Raw genomic sequence first — 8,357 nt, 5'->3', positions numbered from 1 at the left:
TCACTGAGTCCAGTCTTGAGGGCACTCGTGGGATTCTGGGAAGGCGAGACAATAGAGGAGAAACCCGAGAAACAGGGAGAGCATGAAGGAAGGCAGGGCTAGAGCAGAAAAAGTGACGGTGGCCAAGATGGAGGCGTCGGCCACCCGTGTGCTCCCGATGTGTCACAGAGGGCAGGGTCAAAGGGGGGATGGGCGGCCTCTAGGCAATTGCAGGGCTCCTGAGACAGACAGCGGTGACCACGGCTTACAAAACTAGGGCTAAGACAGCCCGTGCATCCAAGGTTTCCTATTCCAGCACTGTTTATCCATAAAGATGTCAAAATCCAGCCCCTTAGCCGGGCTACACGCAGGGCTGAGTAACCGATGACGTCACCCCAGTCCTGCAGGTCCCCCCCCCCCAGCTGCTGGCTCCCATGCAAAACCCTGCACCCCCGCCTCAGCCATCGCACCCTTGCTCAGGGGCCCCCTTCCTGAAGGCACAAGAAAGAGCAAAGTCTGCTCCTTTTCAGCAAAAATGCTACATTAGGCGTGACTGCTGTTGTATTAAAAACAGTCCTTAGGAAAACCAGGGTACTGAATCCAGCCTGAACTCCCCTCGCGAGACAAAGCAAGCTTTCGGAGTGAGAATTGGTACAGAATTGGCCTCGTGAATTTGCATGCCATTCTCGCTCCGGGGCCATGCTAATCTTCTCCATCTCGCTCCAAGTCCAGTGCGTGTGCTGACGAAGCCAGCGCAGGGCATGTATTTTTATCCTCATCACACCGAGAGACAATGAACTCGGGGTTATTCACCCCCTGAAGATGTGTGTGGGACAGGCAGCCCCGGGCGGCCGTGGCAAACCCACGCACCTGAAGCACTGGCAAACTGACGGGAGAGGAAGGAGCTGTCCCCTGGCAGGCACTGAGCTGTGGGGAAGCCGTCCCCCCCCCCCCCAGTGGAAGGTGCCGGCAGGCAGGCAGGCAGGCAGGCCCACATTCTGCCCTGGGGAGGCTTGGAGACACTCCAGCGCGCAGACGAGCCAGGCCCACCATGCCGAATGGCCACGAGGAAATCTTTTATGTTGATAAGCACACAGGCCAACACGTATGAGCTTTCAAAGCAAGCACATATGGCAGGCTACTTTCAGAGCCCTGCACACAAGTCACAGAAACACACCACGGACATACGGCCTGCGAGTGGTCACGGTGGAAAATGAGGCACAACTAGCAAGGGCAGACCTGGACTTGAACCCGGGCACTTCGAACCAAAGTGCATGCGGTGTGCTACTCCGGTTCATCCAGCAGTTAAAGCTTTAGAAGCATCTGCTGGGGCGGCGTTTTGTGCAATGGTTAACATGCCACTTGGGACACCGGGCATCCCGGGTTCAAATCCCGGCTCCACTTCGGATCCCAGCTTCCTTGGAGATAGCAGGTGATGGCTCCAGTACTTGAGCTCCTGTCACCCACGTGGGAGACTCCGATTTGGTCCCTGGCTCCTGGCTTCAGCCTGGCCCTGCCCTAGCTGTTCCGGGCACGTGGGGCGTGAAGAGGAACAAAGCATCTATGGCAGACGGCGCTGTGGCTCCTGCACTGTCTGCCCTGGGGGTCTCCCCTGGCACTGGGAGGTTACCGCCCTCCTGTCTCTCCAGGGCTCTCCTCCTGGAAGGCAGTGGGAGTGTGGTCTGAATACAAGAGCACTTCAAAACCTGTGGGAAATGGAATTACAACAGAAGTTTATTCTAGCACAAAAGAAATTTAGAAATCCATGCGGAGTTCTCACAGAATACACATTCCCTGTGAATGTTTTGAAGACCCCCCTGTATGCCTGGATGGATTGTTTTAAAAATTTTCCACCAATATACACTTGTCCTTTTTTAAAGATTTATTTTTATGTATTTGAAAGGCAGTGACAGAGAGAGACAGATCCTCCGTCTGCTGGTTCACTCTCCAAATGGCTGCGACAGTTGGGGCTGGACCAGGTTGAAGCCAGGAACCAGGAATTCCATCCAGGTCTCCCACAGTGGGCGCCAGGGGCCCAAGGACTTAGACCATCTTTCATTGCTTTCCCAGGTGCACTAGCAGGGAGCTGGATCAGAAGAGCAACCGGGACTTGAACAAGTGCTCATACTGGATGCCGGCATCAGAGGCGGCAGCTGAACCCACTGCGCCACCACGCCAGCCCTAAACTTCTCTTTTAATTTCATTTTCCATGAGCACTGTGAAGCATCTTCGTATAAAACAGAATGCACTTCCCATTCATCATTGCAGAGGGCTCAGGTCCCACTCAGCCAGACGGCGATATCAAACCATCAAGAGACAAACAGAAATGATGGGGCTCAGAAGGTGTCCCTGTCTCCACTGCTCCATCTACTGAGCCCTCACCGTGATTATGAAATTGGGCCAGAAAAGTCTAAGTATCAGAACCACCGGTCTGGGCGTGGCTGTCCAGCCCACCTCCGATGTTGTAGAACCCGGGTTCGACTCCAGCTTCTTGCTCATGCAGACTCCGGGAGGCAGTGGTGATGGCTCCCGTGGCTGGGTTCCAACTACCCCCACAGGAGACCTGGATTAAGCTCCAGGCTCCCCCATTTCAGCTCCAGCTAGCTCAGGCTGCTGCGGGCATTTGGACAGTGAACCGCAGATGGGAGCCCTCTCTCTCTCTGTCTCTCTGCATCTCTTTCTCTCTGTTGGTCTGCCTCTCAAAGCTCTTTGCAAAAACAAGTTTAAGAATTATTTATTTGAAAGGCCTGGGCTGGGCCAGCCCAAAGCCAGGAACTCCATCCAGGTCTCCCACATGGTGGCAGGGGCCCAAACACTCGGGCCATCTTCTGCTGCTTTCCAGGAGCATTAGCAGGGAGCTGGACCAGAAGTGGAGCAGCCAAAACTCAAACCAGCACTTGTATGGGATGCTGGAGTTGCAGGCAGCAGCTCAGCCTGCCGTGCCACAACACCAGCCCCTAAAATATTTTTTTAAAAGAACTGTGGGTCTTTGATGAGCTCGCGCGCTGGTTCATAATCAATAAATAGGCTATAAAAAGTCCACAACCACGCCTGATGTAATGTGCCTGGTGGGCCTCACCGCCAGGTCGGTGGCTGAGAAGGCAAATCAAAGCATTTGTCCAAGCCTCACGTAAAACCCAGGCTTCCGTGAGTTCATTGTGGCCCTGTTTGCTACCGAATGCCCCCAAAACCAGTAAGTCTGCGCGAGGAACAAGTGCAGTAGCGTCTTTGTTTTCCTTTTCTCATGTGGGATAAGCTGTCGTTTTCTGTCCATCGGTGTTAGCGAGCAAGCTCCTGGGGCTGGGAACCCCCCACTTTCCGGAAGTCTCCATCCACAGTTCTGGGCACAGATGATGGTCCCCCGGCGACAGCTTGGAGATCAGCTACACACCACGAGAAGCTGTGCTAAGAGCCAACACCGGACAGATGGCTGTGAGAGCCAGAGACAGGTACCTGCAGGAGCTCCACCGGGCGCTGGGCCCACCGTTCTCCATCCCCAGGTAACTGTCCTGAAACCTGTTTTTATTACAAGATCTATCAACCACACTCAGGCCTTCTCACTAAACTGTATCATAGCTGAATGTTTTCCAGGCAGGGTAGAATTTCTCTGAATGGGCTAAGGTCCTGGTTGGGTGCTTCTCATGTGGTCTTTGCCTGGGCTTTCTCCAACCCAGGTCTCTGGTGGGACTAAGTGTCAGGAGGACGAGGCTCACTTCTGCGGCGGGGCCCCATGCTAACCCTCCTACATGCTGTGAGCGAGATCTCGGGGCAATGCTTCCTTCCTACCTGATTCAGATAGCATCCCCTGCCTGCTGTCTACACAAGAGTCAACAGTGCTGGGGGCAGCACGGTAGGAAGCAGAGCAGGGAGAATGTCCCCCACGTGTGTTCCACAAGCCCTCACTCAACCATGGTTCGCCTCATCCACGAGTTCGCTGGTACCAGCGTGCTGGTACCACAGGTTAAGCCACCACCTGCTATGCCGAATCCCGTAAGAGCACCATTGTGAGTCTCGGCTGTTCTGCTTCCCGTCCAGCTCCCTGCTCATGCACCTGGGAAAGCAGCAGAAGGTGGCTCAGTGCAACCCAGCCCCCTGCCACCCACGTGGGAGACCTGGGTGAAGTTCCTGGTCCCGGCATTAGCCTGACCCACCCCTGGCTGTTTTGGCCACTGGGGAGTGAACCAGTGGATGAAAGGTCTCTCTCTCTCTCTCTCTCTCTCTCTCTCTTCTCTCTCTCATTTTCTCTCCTTGTTAATTCTCTCTCCAACACTTATTTATTTTATTTCAAATAAATAAATATTTTAAATGAGTTTGTTGAGAAAGAATAGCTCCTAATTTGGTGTTGAATACCCCAAAATCATCAGCTCCAAGAGGAAGAAGAATAAATAAAGTTTGAAATAATCCTTTTTAAAAGATTCCATGTTCAAACACAGTTACCTCCTGGCCGGGGAGAGGGAGTCGGTGGGGGGGGGGGGTGTCTGTGCTGAGATAAGTCTCACCAGCTGGCCGGGGAACAGACCTAGGATCAGGAGAAAAATACCCTGGCCTCTCACTTCCCGAAGGCAAGGGTCCAAGCTCATGGGCCATCTTCCACTGCTTTCCCAGGCACGTCAGCAGGGAGCTGGATCAGAAGTGGAGCAGCCGGCACTCGAGCCAGCACCCATATGAGATGCCAGCACTGCAGGTGGCGGCTTTACCCGCTGCACCACAGCCTCAGCCCCACCATCTGGTCAAGGCCAAGCAAGGAAAGCAAACTTCTCTTGCAATTCAGCTCTCTGCTATGGCCTGGGCCCCTGCACCTGCATGGGAGACCCAGCAGAAGCTCCGCTCTTAGCTTCAGATCGGCGCAGCTCCAGCCATGGCGGCCAACTGGGGAGTGACCCAGCAGATGGCAGACCTCTCTGTCTCTCTCTCTCTGTAACTCTACCTCTCAAATAAATAAATAAAAACATAAATAAAAAAATAAGGGAACAGGGTGCTGTCGCTTCTGCGGTGTGGAGGATACGGAGACGGAGAGGCCCGGATCAGCAGGAACTGTCAGAGAAGGGTGTGTGGGGGTGGGCAGCGGGGAGCTGGGGCTTCACGTGGGCAAATGTTTCAAGCAGAGGGCAGGAGCAGAGGCGGAGACCTGACAGACCGCACACGTGGCTGGGTCTGTGGCATTCCTCCCTCCATTCACTACCAAGGCTTCCTGGGCACCTAGCGTGTGACATTGGGGACAAGGGGCTCAGTGGTGAGCAGCAGCAGCAAACATTCCTGCTCTCTCTGAAGCTCGCATTCTAATAAGAATGAAAAAGAAAGAGAGAAAGAGAGAGAGAGAGAGAGAGAGAGAGGAAGGAAGGAAGGAAGGAAGGAAGGAAGGAAGGAAGGAAGGAAAGAGAAGAGAAGAAAACGAACACAGGTGCACACGTGAGTAGGATGTCGGTGCTGATAGAGTGCACGGGGAAGATAAGAGAGGATCAGAGTTTCTAGTTAGGGGGAAATAAGACGACCATTACCCTGCTGGCTGAAATACACAGATGACAGCAGAATGTAGCCCATGCAGGTTCAGGCTCTTAAGGCCCCAAAGCGGCCAGCGTTGTGGCGCAGTGTGGTAAGCTGTCGCCTGCGGTTCTGGCATACCATCTAAGTACCCATTCAAGTCCCAGCTGCTCTTCTTCTGATCCAGCTCCCTGCTGATGTGCCCGGGAAGGCAGCAGAGGATGGCCCAAGTGCTTGGATCTCTGCCACCCACATGGGGGAGACCTCATTGGAGTTCTGGGCTCCTGGCTTTGGCCTGGCTCAGCCTTGCTCATGTGGGCATTTGGGGAGAGAACCAGCAGATGGATGATCTCTCTCTCTCTCTCTCTCTCTCTCTCTCTATCACTCTGTCTCACAAATAAACAATCTTTTATTAAAAAAACAAAAAACAAAAAACAAAAAAAAAAAAAAACACTGGATACCAGGCAAGAAAGAACAGTGACCCCACAGGACTCGGGGAGAGAAGACCTCTGTGTGGGTACCAAGGACGGGCAGTCAGAGGGATCCACAGACCCCAGTAGCTGTGGATAAAGAGTGCAGAGCCCAGGGAGACCAGGGCAGCAGCTGGGGTTCTCAGGACGGAGGTGGGGGGTGGGGTCTCAGGGCATGAGGAGATACCCCCCCGTCATCCACTGAGTGCTGATGGGCACAGGTGTGCACAGGAAACCTCCCCCCGCCCCAGCACACCCAGGGATGGGGCCATCGGACTCCCCCAGGGCCAGGAACAGTGCCTGTGCCCCCCAGGCTTCCCACTTCCAGGATCTCGCCCCAGCAGTGAGGAATAATAAGCCGCAGACGAAGCCCCGCTCTAGTCCCGCCCTCAGCAAACCCCAGCACAAGGTCGTGCTGTTCCCAAATAAATTAACTCCAGCACAGAACAGGACTCTCCAGCCCTCAACACAGCAAAATGCACAATGGCTGGCACCCCGTCAGGAATGGCCAGGCACGCCAACAAACGGGAAAAGCCGAGCCATGAGGAGGGGCACGAGGAGCCCATGGAAACCGACCCAAAACACACCCAGGCGCTGGAACCAGCGAGCACGGATCTTGGTGCAGACGCCACGCATAATTCACAAGGCAGGGACATGAAGGGCACAGCAAAAGATGGAAGTCCAGAGGTGAAAACGAGGATTCCACCATGTGGGATACACACAGCGCCAGCCATTGCAGGAGGAAGTACCGGAAATCCTGAAGAAGCATCCATCCAAACTCTACAAAATGAAACTCAGACAAGAGAAGTTTCTTTTAAACAGGACAAGCTGTTGGAAAACGTCAAGCGTCCTCATGTGTCTGTAATTGAAGCCAAACAGAGAGGAGAGGAGACGGAGGGGCAGAGAAACATTCAACAAAGAAGGGCTGAGCTCTGCCAAGTCTGGGGGAGGCCTCAAAGCCGCAGACTCAACAGTCTCAACAGACTCCGAGCACAGGCACCATGAACCAGCTCTCCAGCGGCACACGGAGAACCAATTGGCTCAGAAACAATCACAAAAAGGCGAGCTGAGAAGCCGCCAGGGAGACACGCACTGTGCATGTGTGTCACCGCTACAGCAGACGTCACCTTCCAAACAGCACAAGCCGGAGAGCATCGTCTTCCCGTTCCAGGAAGGAAGCTGTTTCCATCTAGAATTCTCAGAAGCAAACATAGCTTTTAAAAAACAAAGGCAAACTAACGCCTCGGAAGACGATTAGAGCGTGAAAGCGTTTGTCACCAGCAGACCCGGGGCACAGGCGTTGTCAAGGGGAACCCTGCAGGCAGACGAAAAATGAGACCAGATGAAAATGGAGACGCCCAGAGAGGAGGAAGGGGCCCAGCTATGGTAAACACGCGGGTAAGCACATAGGGTTTGCTTCTGATCATGGAAACGTCTTTTCAAGATAATTACCAGGGGCCGGCACTGTGGCATAGAAGGTTAAGCCTCCACCTGCAGTGCCGGCATCCCATTTGGGCGCTGGTTCAAGTCCCAGCTGCTCCACTTCCGATCCAGCTCCCTGGTAAGGCTCCTGGGACAGCAACAGAAGACGGCCCAAGTGCTTGGGCTCCTGCACCCATGTGGGAGACCCAGAGGAAGCTCCCGGCTCCAGGCTTTGGCCTGGCCTAGCACAGCCACTGAGGCCATTTAGGGAGTGAACCAGCAGATGGAAGACCTCTCTCTCCTTCTCTCTCTGTATCTCTGCCTTTCAATAAGTAAATAAATCTTCAGGGGGAAAAAGATAATTACCTATACAAAAATAATGACATTATGGTGCAGGGTTTATAACATACGGAAAGGTACGATCAGCAGAGGGGACCTCAGGAAAGAAGTGGAAGCACACTACTGTAGGACTCTTTTTTTAAAAGATTTATTTACTTATTTGAAAGTCAGAGTTACACAGAGAAGGAGAGGCAGAGAGAGAGAGAGAGAAAGAGATGTCTTCCTTCCACTGATTCACTCCCCAACTGGCCCCAACAGCAGGAGTTGTGCCAATCCAAATCCAGGAGCCAGGAGCTTCTTCTGGGTCTCCCACATGGGTATAGGGACCCAAGCACTTGGGCCATGTTCTACTGCTTTCCCAGGCCACAGCAGAAAGCTGGATCAGAAGTGGAGCAGCCAGGACTCGAACCCACGCCCCCATGGGATGCTGGCACTGCAGGCGGCAGCCTTACCCACTACGCCACAGCACCAGCCCCACACTGTAGGGTTCTTACCTACATGGGAATCACGTCTATGGCTTAAAGGTAGACTGAGAAGTTAAATATGTGAACTGTAAACCCTAAGGCAACCACTAACATGACAAAACAGAAAGTCACGGATAATCAGCTTACAGTGGAATAATAAAATAATGAATTAACCCAAAGGATCTTAGGAAGGACCAAGATG

At 53.5% G+C, this 8,357-nt stretch overlaps 1 non-coding gene across 1 annotated transcript; it reads right to left on the bottom strand.

Moving 5' to 3' along the window:
* Window positions 1–628: 628 nt before the first annotated feature.
* On the bottom strand, window positions 629–733 carry LOC133766114 (U6 spliceosomal RNA). The gene has a single exon (XR_009866666.1). It is a non-coding gene; the product is annotated as a U6 spliceosomal RNA (small nuclear RNA).
* Window positions 734–8,357: the final 7,624 nt, after the last annotated feature.

This window comes from Lepus europaeus, chromosome 8 (genome assembly GCF_033115175.1).
Source record: "Lepus europaeus isolate LE1 chromosome 8, mLepTim1.pri, whole genome shotgun sequence".
NCBI classification, from domain to species: domain Eukaryota; kingdom Metazoa; phylum Chordata; class Mammalia; order Lagomorpha; family Leporidae; genus Lepus; species Lepus europaeus.
Note: the sequence above shows the minus strand (reverse complement) of the source record. Positions and strands in the feature narration are given on the sequence as shown.